The sequence below is a fragment of the Dermacentor albipictus genome, chromosome 1, assembly GCF_038994185.2.
Source record: "Dermacentor albipictus isolate Rhodes 1998 colony chromosome 1, USDA_Dalb.pri_finalv2, whole genome shotgun sequence".
Taxonomy (NCBI): Eukaryota; Metazoa; Arthropoda; class Arachnida; order Ixodida; family Ixodidae; genus Dermacentor; species Dermacentor albipictus.
The window spans coordinates 434,273,340-434,294,649 of record NC_091821.1 but is presented as its reverse complement, the minus strand read 5'-3'; the positions used below and the strand labels follow the sequence as shown (position 1 = coordinate 434,294,649).

Below are 21,310 nucleotides of genomic sequence, written 5' to 3'. Positions count from 1 at the left end.
AGCATTTCTAATGCCGGGGGCTCAGGGCGGTCAGGTAGGCGAAGAGTGCATAGATGTGAGCGTTTTGCAGTGGCAGATAGTGGCTAACATACAACCTCATTCTCTGTTACGCGAAGGCAGAATAATCGCATAGTCATTTCTTCTCCGCTGGTTCACACCAGAACGGAAACGGCCTTTGATCAGCCCCCCCCCCCCTCCTCTCGGATTATTGTATCGGATTATTGGACGTGGAGTCTATCGAGAATAGGTGTTGTGTTTATCGAGAATGTGCGTTTCTTAAGTGGCAGTCATTTTCAAGGGATATAAAATGTAACTTTTAAACAAGGCTCGACTAGTAGACTCCATTTTTCAAACTTTTCTCTACGAAACAATATTTGCGGGCGGAGAAGCTGAAGTGAGAGCTTTGTTCTTGAACTTCAAAACCCAAGCGGAAAGAAACTCTGACTTCAATGTTTGGTTTGTTGACTTGACGATATTTGCGGAAATTTTAGCCTTTTCTGCGCACTTCTGTTTGTTTTAAAATACTTTGAACTTACTTATCTTTATTTAACAACTAGAAGCTGTGACAATCCACGACGTAAAGCGCCATGCTTCGGGAACTGTACCAGAATGTGGTACAGCACCATTCGCGTTTAGTTGTTACGTCGCGCTCCGGAGCACTAAGTTTCGGCGTCAGTTAAAGCAACATCAGTAAAAATAAGCTATTTTACTATTTCTGACATATGAGTCAGTGCGCTCGCTGAGAACTTTGCTACGCTCGGTGCAGTTTCAGAGCGAGTGCACGTATGTAGTGAAAAATATTTACCTCACTTCTCGGCTCCTCAGTTACATTTTCTTAGTGACGTACCCCTTAAGTGCTATTATAGTTAATTGCGTCATCGGAAACTTAGTTGAAGTTTATGTCACTCGCATGAACAATGATCTATATTTGATTCATGCCTTCAAGAAATAATAAAAAAATTAAATTATGGGGTTTTACGTGCCAAAACCACTTTCTGATTATAAGGCACGCCGTAGTGGAGGACTCCGGAAATTTCGACCACCTGGGGTTCTTTAACGTGCACCTAAATCTCCTTCAAGAAATTGTCCAGACGTAAGTTACCTTAGCCTCTGCGTTGAAGTCGCTGGCTGGACTATTTTAAATTCCTCTTCGACCCTAATCCTCACCCCTAAAGATAATTTCCTCACATTTAAGATAAAGGCTAGCCTGTAAAGAAATGTGTGCACACTATAACATAAGCTGGGAACGTAGTAAAGCGTGCAGTTTTTATTTGCCAGTTCTGTGTGCATTACGCTCAGTGACAGGCCTCAACTGCACGGTTACCAGGAAATTCTTTTTCATTCTTGAAATTACATATATATACACTCACCTCTTGCGAAGATAATGTCTTAAATGCAAAGCCAAATTTCCTTGTTTTCTTTACCCTCCCCTCCCCTTCTCTCTTTTTCTCACAAGTACACAAATTCGCGCAGTTAATAATGTTCGTGTGACAAGCTTTTCTGGAAACCATACAAAAATGCGCAAACTTACCGACAATAAGAATTCTCAAAACACTGCGGTACATTCTGAATGTTATTCTTTACGGCCACTAAGTTCTGAATTGCCAGAGCGATTACTGTTCAATGCGATGGTCAAAATGGATTGACTCCTGCCACCATGCAAATTACAATTTCTACTGGTTTTGTATAATAGAACAAAGGTGCAATTTTCACAAGAGAAAGTATCACAAAACCCATGGCGACACTTGACAGCCCCAACTACAAGGTGATTTTAAAATTTTTTCCCTTTGAAATATTAGTGACACATAAGCTTCTATCTCATGCGCAACGATCGCTCTGGTCTAACGAACGTTTCAAGTGAAGGGCAGCTCAGTAGATTTCAAATGACTTTGAATAAGGATGACTGATAGTGTCAGGTTCAGGGACACTGTCAAGTGTTATAGTCTACAGTGCGATTGTCCTAAGAGCTATCTGCATCATTCTAGAAGTGGCATAAAAGGCGAGATTACGTCAAGCTAAATTGATTGATTATTGCTCCAAGGTGTTTATCGCATCAATTTTACTGTTAACGTAGCGTTTATGAGCGAGAAAATGATATAGATTGTGGCAGGATTGACGTCGTCACCGTCAAAATGCGCTACCAGCTCGTAATATGTACTACTTATAGTCGGGAATTTGTAGCCGACCGACAATAAGACGAGAAAATTGTAATCCCATTGCATTTCAACACAACAGAAAGCTGATTATTTGTGTATGAAATAGCTTTTCTACAGAATTAACTGATACTACCTGTCTTCATGCTAATACGTAAGTGATATTTGCAAGAGAGGGTGCCGGCTTTGTACGTTTTTTTTAAGTCAAAGTAGGCACTAGTGCCAGCCAGAGCATGACCTCTGAGATCGCCAGTGCAGCTTATAGGTTACATAGGTAAGAGGCCTTAAATGCATCGTGCCACCTGTTCGTGGCACGGTGTATTTGAATCGTCAATGAATTGTGCGGCCGTTCCATTGGCTGGTTTCTAAACAACTAAGCCATCTCATGGCATAAAACAAATGTTTCGAAGTCACTCGAAAGGTAACATAACATTCTAGATTAGTTCAGTGTTCGACTTAACGTTCGTCTAATAGAATAAAACAGAGCGAGGCAAATATCGCTGTTCACTCAACGTAAGCAGGGCACCCTCATCCTCCGTAGGCCAGTTGTGTTTCACTGCTTTATTTACTCAAGTAAAGTAGGAGCCGCAGCAGCAGGTGTTGTAGAACCCTATATGCGGGGTGTCCTACGTAACTTGAGCCAAAATTTAAAAAAAAATGTACGAGGGCCATGTTGCTGGACAGAACCAAGGTAATGTTGTTTTCCGTCGCTTGGAGCATGTCAGACTATATATATATATATTACTTTGCCTCATTACATAATGAGTTATTAATTAATTAACATTTTAAATATTATAATCAGATCAAAATTGTCACTCGGAAGATTGTAGGGCATCATGAAAAATTCTCGATCCATCTTTCTGTTGCTCTGTACGTGCTACATCAATGTTTTTTTTCCAAGCCTGAAAGTTTTTTCCTTGAGACGATTCTAGACCTTCCTGGGAAATTACCGATCCAGCTTTCTGTTGCTCAATACGTGCTACATACAATTTTTTTCAAAGCCTGAAGGAAATCCCGCAAAACATATAAAAAGTGCCGCGCGAAAAGTCGCGCGGCTCTATTCGCGGGCTTCTTTCAGGCTTAGAAAAATGTTTTGGTCTGGTAAGAACGACGTCCCGGGATCGGATTCCGGCCACGGCGGCCGCATTTTGATGAGGGCGAAATGCGAAAACACCCGTGTACTTATATTTCGGCGCACGTTAAATAACCCCAGGTGGCCCAAATTTCCCGGACTACCCAACTACGGCGTGCCTCCGTTTCAGATCCTGGTTTTGGCACATAAAACCCCATAATTAAATTAATTAAAAATGTTTTTTTTGTAGCACGTATTGAGCAACAGAAAGCTGGATCGGGAATTTTTCAGAAGGGTCTACAATTTTCTTCTTGACACTTTTGCTGCATATATAGTATTTAATAAAGTTGATTAATTATAATTAATTGATTGGGATTGGGAAGAATTGGGGATAAAAGTTAATGGAGAATACCTTAGTAACTTGCGATTCGCTGATGATATTGCCTTGCTTAGTAACTCAGGGGACCAATTGCAATGCATGCTCACTGACCTGGAGATGAAAAGCAGAAGAGTGGGTCTAAAAATTAATCTGCAGAAAACTAAAGTAATGTTTAACAGTCTCCGAAGAGAACAGCAATTTACAATAGGTAGCGAGGCACTGGAAGTGGTAAGGGAATACATCTACTTAGGGCAGTTAGTGACGGCGGATCCGGATCATGAGACGGAAATAATCAGAAGAATAAGAATGGGCTGGGGTACGTTTGGCAGGCATTCTCAGATCATGAACAGCAGGTTGCCATTATCCCTCAAGAGAAAAGTCTATAATAGCTGTGTCTTACCAGTACTCACCTGCGGGGCAGAAACCTGGAGGCTTACGAAAAGGGTTCTACTTAAATTGAGGACGACGCAGCGAGCTATGGAAAGAAAAATGATGGGTGTAACGTTAAGGGATAAGAAAAGAGCAGATTGGGTGAGGGAACAAACGAGACTTAATGACATCTTAGTTGAAATGAAGAAAAAAAAATGGGCATGGGCAGGACATGTAATAAGGAGGGAAGATAACCGATGGTCATTAAGGGTTAGGGACTGGATTCCAAAGGAAGGGAAGCGTAGCAGGGGGCGGCAGAAAGTTAGGTGGACGGATGAGATTAAGAAGTTTGCAGGGACGACATGGCCACAATTAGTATATGACCGGGGTTATTGGAGAAGTATGGGAGAGGCCTTTGCACTGCAGTGGGCGTAACCAGGCTGATGATGATGATGATGATGATGACTTGATCAGGTGAAATAAAAAAAAATAGTTTGTCCCCGGCATGAAAAAGTGCGCTTTTTACTGGAAACAAAAAGCTTGCGCCAGAAGACATACCCTCTTGTTTTGTCCCACTGAGCTACAAACCAACCATATGCTATACCAAAGGCAGCTATACGCGGGCAAGGGGCATGGCGATAATGCATGTGAGATGCTTCACATCGTCCTCACTGCCGCCCCGAACTATTGAGTGCGAATTAGGCGTATTGGCTATAAGGGGAACCGTTATATTGCTTATTTCCCGTGCCGTTGACGCGGTATTCTTTCTTCGAAATTTATCGTTTTTCAACGTCATCAAGATAATGCACGGCGTTCATATCGAAGTTGCACCTTGAGAGTTCAACAGCGTCCTTGCACAGTTCAACAAATAGCCTTTTGTTAATGTAGCCTTGTTTGCCGTCGATAAGAGCGACCTCCAAATGGCCTGACAAATATTAGGCGTTCTCCAGGCAAAAAGCTTTGCACATGGCCTGGTACTAGCCTTAATCTGAAATTGAAGTATAAGCTTCCCAGCAACAAAGATTGTTGATTGATCGGAGGGGTGATTGAATGATCGTCTTTTGTGTAGGCGAGTATTCTGTAGTGCCACCTCCTCTATCAAAGGAGCGAACTGTGCAAAACTCGAAGCTAACAAGCAAGCGAAGAAATGTAAAACAAGCGACAAATGCTACCTATATAGTCTTCTCTGTTTCGTGTTGTTCTTCTTGCGTCCGTGTTTGCTTCGCGCAGTTAACCTCGTCGTAGTGATAAATCCATAGCCCGAAACGAATTATTTTCTTTAAACCAGTTATGCAAGAATGAAATTATACTATATTGGAGCAAAATACGAATTCATCTCTTAACCGGCAGCCTGTTCTGTCAATTTTCAGAAGAACTACGCTTTCAAAAAGCTACAGTTAGCATTAAATCTAAAAAAAAAATCTGTGATAGAAGAGTCGCCAACAAGAACTGTTTGTGGATTTATGGACCGGAACCCGCGAAACAGCGCTGTGTCACCACTTCTTGTGTCCATGAGAAGAACCATATATGCAGAACTCGTTTTATACTGATGGGCTCGCTATATAGTAATAGACAATACTCTTTGTCGTGATAAAGTCACAATGGTATCAGTATAGTATAATGTACCGCTCCCGAGCTTCATCTTTGGGTTTAATGCGTTTGTGGTGCGTAGCTTTCGCACGCCAGCGTTACCAATACTCCTAAATGAACATGCAGGCGCTAAACTTTTTTTTTTTTGCATCTGATGCCACAATTGTCAGCGAACTGCAGTTAAAATCCAAAGCTACCCAGTAACAACGCTATTTTATAGGAGAATCACCTTCTGGAGAGACATCTCTTGTTTCTTATTAGTAACGCATAGTGTAATGTAGCACCATTTATGAATTTTTAAAGGCAAACGGCTAATGGTAGCAATTCTGGTCGAAGACGAGGTATGATTAAAATAAAACAGGTTCTAGCCGAAAGACAAAAAGAAACAAGAACAAATGGAGAACAGACAAGTGTTCAAACGCCGTCAATGAAACTTCGAGTAAAAGACACGTACGGCCACGCAAAAGTCAACACGAGTCGTATTTTTTCTTCTTTTGTTAAGTACACGTTTCAGTTGGAAAGATAAAATCAGCCCGAGAACGTAAATCTTTAGTTCATGCTAACCCAGTTAACTGGACGTTGTCAAACGGACAATGCCCCATCTAACACCAGCGCCCATGCGGTTTATCGCGGGAAGCCCACACCCATTCCAAAACGACCGGCATGGAGGCGTGTATACGCGCACCCTGCAGCAAACGCTCGTCTAGTTTTCTGGAAGAAATGTCCCTGAACTTGAAGAACTTAAATCGTCTTAACAGAGCGTAACGGAAAACTTCCCAAGGGGACCAGGTGCATACTGCGAAGAGACGGCTCGCGCGACGCGGTAGGGAGAACGACGACCGTTACGTTTGAAAAGGCGGCGGCTTCGCGCAATGGCGCTGCCTGTTCCAGCGATACGGCCCGGCGTCTTTCTCACCTATGGGTTCCTTAGAGTTGCAGCCCGGCTTCACTTCCCGGCTCGTTTGGATGCCGTCCGTTGGAACGCCACGGACGTCGGTCGCAAGTCCTCGCGCTTCGTCGAGTTCGCCGCTCGTGCGTTCTCCTCGTGCAGCGAACGCGGACAGAAAATAGGCGCGGCAAGCACTCCGGCGCCGGGCACGCTTCACGGGAGGGGGCTCAACACTGCAAATGGCGGCGGGCGTAGTCCTCGAACTTTAGACGGTCGCTCGGCGCTCGCCGTTGCCTCGTCGACGCTATCGGAAGAGCGATAACGCCTCAGGTTGCCGCCTCGCCTCCTTTGTGAGCGTGTGCGTACGTGTGCGTGCGTGTATGTCAAGAGGCCCGTATGAACATACGCTAAGTCGCAGCTTCGGAGCTCGTTTCTTTATAAGGCGGTGTGAAGGAACGCCCCGATACTCCTGTCGGCGGTGACTCGCGAAGGGGTTCTTAATCTTTCGTCGGCGTCGGTCTCTGCACAATGAACCTGTCCGATACGATATCCGGGTCCCCGGCCGAAGCCGGTCACACGAGGGTGAGACATCGGAGTAGGCGACACGAAGTGCGATGATGTACAGCCCGGCTGTAAAAGGAAAAAAGAAAGAAAGAAAGAGTTGGGTTTGGTAGCGTCGTCTACGCTGAGTCAGATATTTACAGGCCGTAACCCGTAACACATAACGCGGACGTGCGCGCACACTCACACACACTGTGTTGTTTGTTCTCACCGGTCCAGGATCCGCGCGCGCCGTGATACAACGTGTCCATCAAACGAAACTCAGCGCAAAGAAGGAAATGGTAGGGAAACCTTGTAACCGGAACCTTGTGCGTAAAATACTGCTAGTCCCGGACTCGGGGTTCTGCATTACTTCATGGCTGCATGTATTCGTAGCATTTTGATGGTTAAGCCCCGAGACGCAAGAAGTTCACCGGTTCCATTAGTCAAGGACGGACCGTTCAACCTGCAAAATATACTCTGCATGTTTCAGCCGCCAGACATCTCTTATTGCAGTCGCTACTGATTTAGCTCATCGCAGACTTCGGGAATACCGTTTTATTTTATTTCGATACCAATCATACTGCACTAGACGCAAACAACAAACATTACAGCTTGCTGAAATACGTTTATGGACTTTAGGTTGCACTTGACGTCAGTATTACTCAACACTTAATCGCGCTTGAAGTGCGCAACGAATCTGCGACTATCATCTAGTTGCGATTGGTTATCCAAATGTAGCTGTAATGTCCAACTTGAAATGTGGCTACAGTTCCGCCGTACATTGGCACGCAGTTCGTTTACACCATTACGCAACCATTAGTATGAGGAAATACCTCAAAGTGGGAGTGGAGGCGAGCGTGAAGTTTCACGCGACGCTGTGCTGGCTGTCATCCCTAAGTTGACATGCAAAAACGTGGATGTTGTCGTCGTTTTTTTTTAGCGGCCTCATTCAAGACCTCAAAAATTTTCACGACACAACGGAAGTGTGAGAGGCACTTCACACTATGGATCATAATACAGGCACTTGCGCCAAGGTCAGACTTCTGCACGTTACAAAAAAAGAAACCGATTAGAATTACAAATACTTCTTTCAAAAATGTAATTGATTACAGTTACCAATTACTGCCCCACGAAAGCAACTGAGCAATTACTAAAAAGTAATCCATTAGTTTAACATTATCTTCTACTGTTATTAACATTGCACAAACACAGCAAATAAAACGCGCTCGCATGGCTCTTTCAATGTGTTTTCTGCATTCGACGTGCGCTCTGGAGAGGGGCGCTGCGTAGTAACGCACACTCTAAGAAAAGTTTGCACCCTTTGGAGTGTATCTCTGCCACACAACGATAATCGCCATCTGCCTTGATGCGTTTCCTTTCCAGAAAACACCGCGCCCGCTACTTTCCTGTCGGGAATGCTATGTCATGCTGATAACGCGCATGCCGTTCGTCAGTGGAAAGTACCGGGCTCGCAGCGTTAAAGAAAGGAAACGCGTCAAGGCAGATGACGATTATCGTTGTGTGGCACATATACACCCCAAAGGGTGCAAACTTTTTTTAGAGTGTACGAACGCTTTGCTCACAACATTGTCCTTACTGAGTACCGCGGTGCTCAGCGCGGGCTATGAGAAGGCACTGCAGATAAGGTCAGCGAAAAACTGGGAAATCGTATATAGATTCACGATTCTCTGGCGTCAACACCCGAAGCGGCCATCGCTATCGAGCCATGGACGCGCCGTTTCAATTTGTCGGCCCAGATCTGGTGAACCTCCTCTCGGCGCCTTCACTCGTTAGCCACTTAGACGTCTAATTGTAATTGTCTAATTGCCACAAACGTGATCACGTTCCCTGAAAATCTGGTCAAATTTGTGATGTAATTTAAGTTAACGCTGCATATTATTCAGTCATTAAAATACTGTTCGTGTGTTACACACATAAAAACAGGTGTATGTGAGTCACATAACAATAAACGGATAGAAGCGTATGCGTTTAACGGCCAAAAGTTTCTGTCTCTATCAGAGAAGTCATCATCATCATCATCATCATCATCAGCCTGGTTACGCCCACTGCAGGGCAAAGGCCTCTCCCATACTTCTCCAACAACCCCGGTCATGTACTAATTGTGGCCATGCCGTCCCTGCAAACTTCTTAATCTCATCCGCCCACCTAACTTTCTGCCGCCCCCTGCTACGCTTCCCTTCCCTTGGGATCCAGTCCGTAACCCTTAATGACCATCGGCTATCCTCCCTCCTCATTACATGTCCTGCCCATGCCCATTTCTTTTTCTTGATTTCAACTAAGATGTCATTAACTCGCGTTTGTTCCCTCACCCAATCTGCCCTTTTCTTATCCCTTAACGTTACACCTATCATTCTTCTTTCCATAGCTCGTTGCGTCGTCCTCAATTTGAGTAGAACCCTTTTCCTAAGTTTCCAAGTTTCTGCCCCGTAGGTGAGTACTGGTAAGACGCAGCTATTATACACTTTCCTCTTGAGGGATAATGGCAACCTACTGTTCATGATCTGAGAATGCCTGCCAAACGCACCCCAGCCCATTCTTATTCTTTTGATTATTTCTCTCTCATTATCCGGATCTGCCGTCACTACCTGCCCTAAGTAGATGTATTCCCTTACGACTTCCAGTGCCTGGCTGCCTATTGTAAATTGCTGTTCTCTTCCGAGGCTGTTAAACATTACTTTAGTTTTCTGCAGAGAAGTTTTCTGCAGCAAGAGAAGTCATAGACTGCAATAAGGGAAGAAGAATTGAGCAGCAGCCCTTAGCAACTATGAAGGCCGCCTATAAGCGCTTGCTGAAGAGGGAGAGCAAGAGAGAAATTTATTGTAAGATAAAAGCCCGCAGGTCAGACTTCCAAGAGAAATGTGCAAGTCTGCAAGCCTGCCAGGATCAGGTGATCGAGGTGTAGCGCCACTACGCTGATTGTGGGTAAGAGGTAAACGACAAGCATATTTCCATCCCTTTGACTCGTAGTTCCCGCCAAATTTAAGTGCTAAAAGCTGCGTCGCCTTGGCAGAACTTGTTTCGACAAAATTGCAACTGGTTACATGTAGTTCGTTACTGAAAGACGTAGTGGAATTACAGTAAGCGCTACCGAGCGAACAAAACAATCGCTAAATTACAAATTACCGAAAATAGTAATGGATTACAAATAATTGTTTGCACCTAATTCGTTACGTACAAGACTGACCAAGATGCATTAGGCTAAAAGTCATGCTACGAAGTCTAACAGCAACGATTCTCACATGCAAGCGTACTGTCACAACGTATGGGATACTCCCTCCATCCCCCTTCTCGCCTCAAATATATAATCTCTGACCCACACCCGAGAAAATTCATTACGAGAGGGCGCACTTATACGTGCTCTTATTCGACTGTTTGTCGTCTCTCTACCACGTCACCTTACTATAGGTCGAAGGAAGCTGTGCTTTCCGAGGAACGGGGTCCATCTGTTTGCTGTACTTGGGAGTGGCCGCGCGCTTCAATGGATGCAACGTGTTTTGTCTCGTTTTAGTGAGGGAAGCAGATGCTCACCACTTAATACCAACTTTAACAGCCTTGCAACCGGAATGCTCCTGCCTTCTGCAAAGTGGCCTCGGTTACCGTGTCACTGACAGCTATGATCTCAGATCGCACGAAAACATATACTCCAAAACACTCCTTGAATTCATACGCGACAAAACCATTGCAGCATACATGTAGTAAGACAGTGCCATATGGCAAGGCTTTATTGAAAAAAAAAATCTGACAGAACCCATCCCACGATGAATGTCCACGTTAATGTGACTAACGTAGAAGCAATTCAGCAACGCCGAAACGCTATACAGCCGGGCTCCTCTCTCGCGCTTCTTACAGCTCACGCTGCTCCATCTAGCGGCACCACCGTTAAGTACGCTCGTGGAGCTGGCTTGTTTCTGCCGGGCATCGGAAAGAGAGAGAGAGAGAGAGAGAGAGAGAAAGAGAGAGAGAGAGAGAGAGAGAGAGAGAGAAAAACATTTATTAGGACCATCGAGGTCGTTGCTCTTGAGGTCAAGTGAGTGGTGTCCTCATTTTAGGACTCCACTGGTCATGGCTGCTCGACGTACTTGCTGTACGAGAGCTTCTTGTCCCGCCAGGGTCCGGTCACCTGTACCTCCCACCGCTCAGATGACGTGCTAGGCGTCTTTAAGTGTTGATGTTTGCCCCCGCACCCCCACGAGATGTGAAAGAGTGTATGGCGTTTGTCGCCGCACCAGGGGCATATGCTGCGATATGAATGTGGGAACATTTTGCTGTATCTGTGTAGGTTTGGGAATGTGTTGGTCTGAATAATTCTGAGAGCTACTGCCTCTTCAGTGCTGAGCTTTCTGTGAGGGGGAGGATAAATCCTGCTGTTGAGTCGCTGGACCTCGAGTCGGTCGCAGTAATTGGATGGCAGAGGCACGTAGGTAAAGGGTGGGTATTGATGAGACGATTGGTTTTGCCCCACTCGGTCGATTAGCGCTCGAGCTAAGGCGTTCGCCCTTTCGTTCCCCTCCAGACCCGCGTGGCCCGGCGTCCAAGTGATTTGATGGGATTCTTGCAGCCTCGGGCCTAAAATCTGAGAGGCCAGCGGCGGTGTTCGTCCGTTGGCAAAGTTACGGCAGGCCTGTTGCGAGTCGGTAACGACATGAACTTCCCTGCCTACCCTGTCTTCTTGCTTTATTACCAGCGCCGCGGCTATGTTCTCCACCGCAGCTGGGGTCTCTGCCCTGACGGAGGCCGTGAGGGTCAAGGAGTTGTCTCTCCCGTTCATGGCGACTACCGCGAAGAGTCTCCCTACAGGGTACACCGCCACGTCCACGTACGTTACGTACGGGTCACCCTTGAATTGTCGGCGCTGTCTGTCGACGCGAGCCTTGCGTCGTCCTTCATGGAGTTCATGACTCATGTGCTTCGGTATGGGGTTCGCCTTGATCTTGCCTCTGACCTCAGGCGGGAGTGATCGTTGCCCATCGAGGGCACGGAGCTCTGTTGCCGTTCCGGTCCGGTGGAGGATGGCTCTGCCCCCCGCCGTGTTCTGTAGTCAGGCTTTTTGCAAAGCCATAACCGCGTCCGACAGCTCGCGAAAGTGTTGTGAATCTCGAGGGTCGCTAACTTCTCGTTTGAGGTGGTGACAGGGAGACCCAGGGCCGTTTTGTATGCGCCTCTGATGATGGCATCGACTTGTTCTTGGTCGCGTTTGTTTAGCGAGTGGTGGTGATACGGCACGCAATACGTTACTCTGCTGATCACCAGAGCCTGCACGAGGCGAAGCGTGTCCTCTTCTCGCATGCCCTTGCGGCTTCTCGTAATTGGTTTGATAATCCACGAGATCTGGTTGGTGGCAGACCTTAGGGTTTGGATGGTGTGGAGAGGCTTTCAGGTTGCTCTGGATTAAAAAACCCAGAATCCTAGTCGTATTGCCTTCCGTGATCTTCTGGCCCTCTAGATAGAGGTCGATGGGGCCGGGGTACTTGTAAATGCTTCCTCCGTGCACCCGGATCACCTCGGACTTCTCGGGCACGCAACGCATCCCGCTCCCTGCAGCAAATCTCTCCACGGCCGTCACGGCCTACTGAAGGGTCGCCTCTTTTCGCGCTAGGGAGCCCTTTGTGGCCCAGAGCGTGATGTCGTTTGCGTACAGGACGTAACCTAGGTCCGGGATCTTCCGCAGCTCTTTGGTCAGCGCTAGCATCGTGGCGTTGAAGAGAATCGAGGAGACTATCGCCCCTTTCGGTGTTCCTTCGTTCGGCACGTCGATCGCATCCGATCGAGTGTGGCCTATTCCGATGGTCGCCGTCCGGCCCGTCAGGAACGATTTGACGTCATTAAAATGCGCTCTCCGCAGCTGATGTCGTTCAGTCCCTTGAGAATGGCCTCGTGAGAGATGTTATCGAAGGCCCCTTTCAGGTCGAGTGCGAGCTGGAGGTGTTCTTCTCCAATCGGGATGCCCTTGAGAGCTTCTTCCCTTAGGATTAGGAAAACGTCTTGCGCAGAAAGTCCCAGCCTGAAGCCAAGCATGGTGTGCGGAAAGAGGTCACCGTCCTCTATGTAATGTTGCGTCTTGCGCAGAAAGTCCCAGCCTGAAGCCAAGCATGGTGTGCGGGAAGAGGTCACCGTCCTCTATGTAATGTTGGAGACGGGTTTCGGTGACCCTCTCGTACAGCTTGCCGAGGCACGAAGTCAGCGAGGTGGGACGCAGGGCGTCGATTGCGGTATTCTTGCCGGGTTTGGGAATGGTCACGATTGCTGCGTGTTTCCACTCCTTCGGTACGTGGGCCTTGCTCCAGAGTTTCTCGTTTAGGTATTCGGTCAAGTCTGGATGTGCATCGGGCTCAGGTTTCTAATCATGGCATTGGTGATTTTGTCAACCCAGGGAACAGTGTTGCGCTGTGAGGCTCGTGCCGCGGCATACACCTCTTCCTCCGTGATCGGAGCGTCGAATTTTGGTCTTGGTTCTCCTTCGTATTTTAGGAGGCAGGGTCGTATGGGGTCGCTACTGTTGCGCTCACGCGCATGCGTCTGCCTACACCAAGTGCCGAAGCTCGGCGAGCCTTTCTGTGAGATAAGGTGCTGTCGCGCATGGTTCTGCTCGTGAGGAGGGTTGCGTTTCCCTCTCCCTTTGTGAAGGCGAGGCTGGTTAAAAGGCCAGCGCAGCCACGCCGTAGCAGCCGTAGTGGCTTGTTGTATCAACCGGCAGCAGCTATGCCGGAATAAAGTAACGTCGTTCTTCGTTCGGCGTAGTGTTCCTGTCTCGGCTCGGAGCCCTGCTCGGCCAAAACGTAACACTACCGAGGTATATGGTTTTTAGGGTGTCAATCTGATCCTGGTCGTTTCCGGGGAGCTTGTAAGCGATTTCTAGAAGCGTCCGACTGGTTGTCGATTTCGCCTTGTCGGGCTCGATCAGGCAACGTAGGATGGCCCACGTCTGCGCCGTACTCAGGGTACCCTTGAGCGAGGTGCAAAACTGCACCCAATTTTGCTGCGTAAGCTCGTTCGCGTAATTTCTGGCTTCGTCTGTTATATGCTCGATTCGTAGACGTAGTTTCCGGTTTAGCCGCTGTCACTTCCACCGTTTTAGGAGGCCCTCATGGTCTTCCCACAGGTGTAAGAGAAATTCAGGGATCGCTTTTCGCATTGTAGAGCGGGACATACCAAGTGGTATGTCCACGGTGGTATACTTAGTTACCCAAGTTAGCGTCAAAGACACTCATTGAAGAGGGGCAGACACCTAATGGCACATGCGCAGTGACCCAAGTTGGCATGAAATATGTTTATTGAAGACCATCACAGACCGAGCTGCCAGGTGCTCCGTCGAACGCCAGTGCGAGCGCATACGGCTCGAGCCTGCGCGTCTCTACTTCTGCGACAATGGCGATACCTTGGCTACGGTGCAGCCATGTCTACGAAATCAATGAAATATTGGTGAGATAGCTTGAATAAGTGTTTGTATTTTGCGGGGGTACAACGACATTCAGGATTCATTGTAATGTTACTGGGAAGTCTTAGTGATTTGAGGAAGGACCGATTCTCACGATCATTTCCTATACAGAGTGAATGTCGAGAAGCTTAGCTTTTTGTTTAAGAAAATAATATCACTTATAAGAAATAATCTTTGCGTTCGCAGCCGCACACATCTTTGACATAATTTGTTAATGTTATGGGCAATCCCTTCGCATTCTGCCTCTTGAAAACAGAAGATGACTGACGACAGCGGTGTCCCGGGAAGGCATGCCATCATCATTCGGAACTCCAATCCCGCTCTCCCCATTTAGAAAGGCTAAGTGACAAAAAGTTATTTTGTTAATGGCTTCTACAACTAACTTGGGAGCAGCCGAGTCCGTCCGCGAGGAACAGGGACAGGTGCCCAATGGAGGGAAGAAATCTTGTCTGGTCTGAATTTTGGCAGCTACGCTTGGCAGACAATGGAGGTTGGAGGAGCGCAGTGATGTGACAGCACGTTTCACTTGCACTTCCTGTGGTCGGCGTAGCTTGACGATGCCTCTGTGCAGCTACGGCTTCCCTGACTGCCAACCACTTCAACTGCACATTGCCGTGGAAACCAGCCCTTTAGCCTGTGTGAAGGTTTCGTAGGAAACTTTGCCCTTTCCGACTTTCCGTAAAGCCAGTGCGTTTGCCACCGACTAACAAGAACACGGTCACCAGGTCTGACTACAAGGCGGTGCTCATCGGTGAGTGGTGTGGTCATGCAGACAGAGCAGCCATGTGATATTGGGAAATAGGAGCCATTGTATGGGCGCACCACACTGTACAGGCGTGCTCGTAGCTGCTTGTCGCGCTTTTGAAGAATCTGCTCTACAGTGAGCGCGTACTGGTTGCACCCGGTCGCCACGGGCCAGGTAATGCCGTCGCCAAGTGGGTACACAAAGACCTGCTTCAGGTTCTCAGCCACGCCGAGGTCGTATGGATAGACAAAGGGGTCTTCACCCTCACGCTCTCGCATCCGGGCCTTGGCCACGATCCAATTCTCGATAGTCGTCTCGTTGCGAACAATATTTTTGAGCTGTATAAAAAAGATACTTCCCACTGCAAATATGGTGCAAATGGCCAAGAACAGGCTCAGCACCGTGGCCAGAAAAGGGAAGAAACGCAGGTAGACAAGATTGTCCTCTTGACCTTGATTCATGTAATATTTCCTGTGGTAGGCTTTAGTCAGGCCCTCGGTCAACAGCACCGAGGCATGAACGCTACCGCAGAGAGCAAAGAACAAGAAAAGTGCGAAGTTGGCCTGGTTCCGGTGCCCGCAACAAGTGTTGATCCACGGACAGTGATGGTCCATCTTGAAGACGCACCTCTCGCACTTGCGGCAGTGATGCGACCTTGGTGCCTTAAGTCCGTCACAATTTTCACAGTATTGCAGGAACTGCTCGTCACTTGGCTGGTCCGGCCTCCACTTCAGAGGCACGAAGCCCGGTCCTATAGCGATGGCCACGAAGAAATTGTACAGCATGGCTACAACCCAACCCATGAGCACCGCGTGGTTGACGGCGCCGAGCGATGAACCATACGGCGAGAGCCACATTGATGTCACGTACATGGTGGTCCGAAAAATTAATGTGATTATGCAAAGCGCCATCAGTGGGCCACAGTGTAGCAGGCGGTAGCAGAACTGAGCCAGAATGTCCAGCACTCCGGGCTGTGGCTCCATGCCGGCGACTTGTGATAGATGCAGAGCAAATGCAGCATCCAAAGCCTGGCCGTGGAGAAACGCAGATGTTGAAGGACCACAAGGCTACACGCTGCCGGAACTCAGGTCGTGTCCCTTGGGTCCATCACCTCTTACTGACTTCGGTGTGCACGCAGGTCTGTTGGGCACCCAGCATAGCCAAATTTTGTATAGCGTTTCGCCATGAAAACTTTACCAAGAACAAGAAATGTTGTTGTCGCCATGGAACACGAGGCTCACACCCACTATGCAGGATTACCCAAGAAATAGGTGTGGTATTCCAAGTTGTCTTCAAAAATACATTTTCAGGTCTGCTATAACGTAAGTGCTGTTGAAAGGGACATGTTAAAATGAAAACAATAACAGCAGGAGAATCAATAATCATTATTGAAAAGTACACAAGAATTACGGCCTCTCTCTATGTCTGTTCCCTTGCGTCGACCTAGGGACCCAAGTTATTTGGCCGCTGTAGTAAAAAAAAAAAAAAGAAAGGTGCGGCTTGCCACATGCACCGAAAACTCTGTGATCCGCCCCGGCGCCACCAGTCAGGGACTGTTCTCTGGGATCGTTGTAGAAAATGCGTGAGGAACGCGCTTTGAACGCCGTCGGCCGTGAGAAACGACGCATCCCGTCCCCGAGAGCTGGCGATGTTCAGCCCAGCCAAGCGGCCGGGAATTCAAATACGGCTGACACATTCGCTCCCATTGCAGCTCCCATTGGGCCACACCTTTCTGTTTTATCCAGCGGCCGTGCAAGTTGCTTACCAGCTTGAACCACTAGGCATGTGCTAGTGGTCTTAATGCTGTCATGGCCGTTTCATCGTTATCATTACAGCTTCGTCACCCAACTCTCGTCACGACGTCATCGTCACGTCATCGTCTTCTCATTGCCGTCCTGCCATAGATGTCACGCTGTCGTCGTACCATTGTAGTCATTTCAAAAACGGGATACCATTGTAACCAGATAGTTTTCTTCGTTCTATGGACGTCATTCCTTCTTCGTCATTTATCGTAATCGCGCTGTCATCATTCCATTGTGATTATGCCTTCGTCGTCATTTCGTCGTCGTCATACAGCCGCCGTCGTGCTATCATGCTCATGGCCGACCGTGGCGAGCGAGTGTCACACTAAAGTGGGATGGTCAGGGACAGTGTATGTCGCATATAACCGAAGCAATGGAAATCTCAGAATGGTCACTACATATTATAAATAAAGCTGCCTCCAGCAATAATATGTGTCGCTACATTGCTTGAATGGATTATCGATGGCAGTCATCGGGGGGTGACTTCTGCCAGAATTATTTCGTGCCTTGCGACTCTAAGTGCTGAATGTGAGTAATAAAAGACTACGCGAACGTGAATATGGGGGCAACTTGTGTAGCTTGTGTAACAAAACACTTGTTTTGTCATTAATATTGTATCTGTAGGATTACAACCCTTGAGAGGACACTCATCGCGTATTGGCATCAGGAATAGCCGAGTCGAGGCCGTGGTCGACCTATGCCTTTGATGACACTCTCTGACTCTGTAATTGTTCTGCCAGCAATATGGTGCTGACATTACCAGCGCAGGCTGGTGACCAATGCTGCCAACCTCTGAAGCCACTTTTCCCCCAACTCGGGTGAAATAATTTCTTAGATTTCCCCAGATTTTTGTAAAATACAGTTGAGCAGTCCGTGCATATGATTTCTGTGAAGATAAATTTTTTCTATACAAATAGACTGCAAAGTTATAGTTTAAATTTATTTCTGAGCTTGTTTTAAATGATATTTAAATAAAATATTTAGATGTTGAAGTCACCGCACTCAACATGAAATGATGTCGCAGTGCAAGTGCTGCTAATAACAGCGCCTCCTACAGAAGGCGTCAGCACGTTTCCACTTTACATGCGAAGCAAGTTTGGACAACAACCATATGTTAGAACGACAGAAAGCTGAGCTAGTTGCTAAGGATTCATTATGCAAAAAAGAAGTAAGGCGTGCAGACAGGACACAATAGTAGAGTTCGTGTTGTCCACTTCTCTACTCTTGTGTCCTGTCTGGACGCCTTACTTCTTTTTTGCATAATGAAACCATATGTTAACCCGGAACCTTATTCGATTTGTAAGAAAAGTGGTTGCCGGACCACCCTTACAAAATGTAGCAGCGTCAAAACACTGTGCCACTTCATGACGTCGATATAAAATATGTGCAGTAAAATTTTCTTCCTTGCCGTGACATACTGACGTAGCACCACCCATCTTGCGCGCTTATAGATAATTTGCAGTGAGGCTTGCAGATATGCGGTCAATTTTATTAAAGCGAAGCTTTCTTGGCGAGATTGGGGCACTTCTTCGTACATATCTGTCCTCTAACGCCAAACGCGTTTAACAGCAGTGGCGCCATCTAGGAGCGGTGCCGCGACAAAGTAGTTTACGAGTTTACATGGCTCATGAACCACTCGCACCGAGAATGCTTCACTTTACGTAGATGTCAACGGGAGTTGAGGCTGCCTGTTTTTTTTTTCTTTCCTCCATGCCAAAACTCACCCGAGCACGTGACCACTGCGACCCTACCATAGGACTCTGTCTAAGATTGGTCTGCCTATGGCCGATCTTGGGAATTTTTTCGTGCAGCGCAACGAGCGCGCTGGGTACTCTCGCTGATGCCGAGATTTGCTTGTGCGGCTTTCGTCGGTGTTAATCATACTATAACAGCCAACTAACAAGGAGACCAAAGATAACATAGGGGAAAGTACTTGTACTGACTGAATTAAAGAAACGATAAATTAAGGGAAATGAAAGTGGATGAGAAAAACAACTGGTCGCAATTGGGATACTAACCCGCGTCTTCGCATTACGCGTGCGATGCTCCGCCTGTTTTTCTCATGGCGCGACGGCGCATGCGCTTTGCCCTAGCGGATTAGTCGCGAAACGTTTTGGCAGGGACGCGCGCGCGGCCGCGTAGCCTGATATCGGGGGAAAGCACCCCGAAAAAAAAAAAAGAAAGCGCACGGACCCTCACTGCAGCGAACACTCGTGCCGTGTACCGCGTTGGAACTGCACCGGTATACAGCTCTACGTCGGCGCGGTGCCGAAACGCGCGTAGGGTGACTGCACCTCCACTTTAAAACGAAAAGCGGCCAGGACTTCAAGCGGACTGCACCGTGAACCACGTAGTTGCCCCCTTGCATTGATAGCTAGCAAATTTACCGGCAATACCCTGCGTTACACTTACCATTGCTGATGAAGTCTTCTTGCAGGGTCGGCCCTTTCTTGCCGGTGGTGGCAGCGCGTGTCTGACTTCAGGTACTCGTTTAACGCACGGCAACCCTGGGTCGATACGAGACCGACAATACGCTGACGCCAACTATGTGTCGCTGCACATGTGTCGCTGAGACCATTTTATCCTAATAGGCCGACAACGACGCAACCAATGGGATCTTTGGCCGGCAAGCCAAAGATGCCGCCCGAATCCAAGGACATGGAGCCGCCACCTGAGGCCACCACAACGAAACTGCCGGGCATTCATTAATAAAGTTTCTTCTCTCTCTCTCAGTGCTTTCTATGTTCACGAGGAATCCAGCAAATCCATTCTGTGTACTTTCTAAGACAGGTAGCCGTTTCAAGTCTTTCACAGTCATTACGGGCTTTGGCTTTGCAAAATAACAGCCTCCAGCAAGCTTCATTTTGCTTACTCAACGGTGCCTTGAACGACTTGGCGAGACGTTTTCTGGAGTTGAGCATGTAAAAAAAAAATGGACGAAAATTCTTATAAACCTTGCAGTATCACTTGCATTTTTGAATTCGAGCAACTTTAGTTCAGTCTCACAAAACTCCAGAGCATCAGCAACTAACGCACTTAAAGCCTGTACTGCGAGCCTCATTCTCATTTTCTGCTTTCCCCGCTTCCCATGCGCATTCGTCAGCTTATTGCCTAGCTGCAGCCCTTTTCGTTGCAGTGCTTCAAGTGCTCTTACGTATGCCCACTTCACATAGTTCTCGTCACATAGACATCGTCCTCGTTTTCGTCCTCCAGCCGCGACTATTTCCTACAAGCGAGAGTTGCCGCCGTATTAGACGTGACCACTCGGAAAGCAGCGACTCGGTAACTGCAGCTATAGCGACAGCTATTAATATGCGTACGCACTGCGACAAGTAGTAAGAACCATTTGTCGAGGGCGCTTTGGGAATGAAGCATATTCCGGAGCAGGACACAAGGTGGTGTAAAAGTCGGCACAGCATCAGGCTTGGGGGTACGTAGTCTTGGTGGAAGATCATCGAACCGCTTTAAGCTCGGCGGGTTTTATTTATACCAGGCACGCTAGAAATGAGCAAATCTGGCTGCTCTTCAACGAGGTCCAGTCTAAGCGTCCAGCGGCGCGCATGAACTTGAACTCGGAGATTTTGTGCACATAGGTCACAGCTTCCGGCCTTCAGCGACCCCGCTCACAAGTTCTTGCCTGATTCGCCTGTATGCCAGCTTCTAGCTTTCGTTGCACGGATTCGGCGCCATTGACATTAGGACAGAGGGTAGCCGGATCTTGAAAGCCTGGTTAACTGATTATTAGTATTGACCTGCGTCTTGCGTGCGGGAGATCCCCTGTAGCGCTGACTCCAAGCAAAGCGTAGCAATAGCAATTTTCACAAGTTGTAGAGGGGGCGAAGTCGTATGACAAGCGCTGTTTTCTTGCTCGCAGTGAATAGCGCCACCAAACGCGGTCATTTGCAAACATGATTTCTTAAATCTGAAACTTCAGACTAAAAAATTTGACTATTCGAACATCCCTAATAAAAGTATAAGCAGCATACGAGTTTCTATACTAGATAATTTCTGGAATGTTGTGCCGGTGAATCAATACAGCAGCTGTTATATGTAGCCTTAGGATTTGTCCCCGTATATTTTGCTAGCACTAGCGTGTTCAGGGTTCGGCACGCGCCATGCATTGCCGTGAGACGGCAAGTGTGGAAAGGTCTGGCACTTGGATGCTAGCACACGCGACAGCAGCGCCGCCGCCAACATCTGTTTATCCGTCTATCATCCCTGCTGTTGTCAATACGCCTCTCTCACGGCGCGACGGCGCATGCGCCCTGCCCTAGCGGATTAGTCGCGAAACGTTTTGGAAGGAACGCGCGCG

At 47.6% G+C, this 21,310-nt stretch overlaps 1 protein-coding gene and 1 pseudogene across 1 annotated transcript in view; both read right to left on the bottom strand.

Moving 5' to 3' along the window:
• Positions 1–6,798, bottom strand: part of LOC135908247 (uncharacterized) — a 72,845-nt gene extending 66,047 nt beyond the window's left edge. Inside the window, exon 1 of the mRNA XM_065440015.2 lies at positions 6,480–6,798. The gene's annotated coding sequence lies outside the window, so the exon portion shown is untranslated. The remainder of the gene's footprint in view (positions 1–6,479) is intronic.
• A 7,638-nt stretch (positions 6,799–14,436) lies between these two features.
• Positions 14,437–16,432, bottom strand: LOC135908254 (palmitoyltransferase ZDHHC6 pseudogene; annotated as a pseudogene).
• Between the last annotated feature and the right edge of the window lie 4,878 nt (positions 16,433–21,310).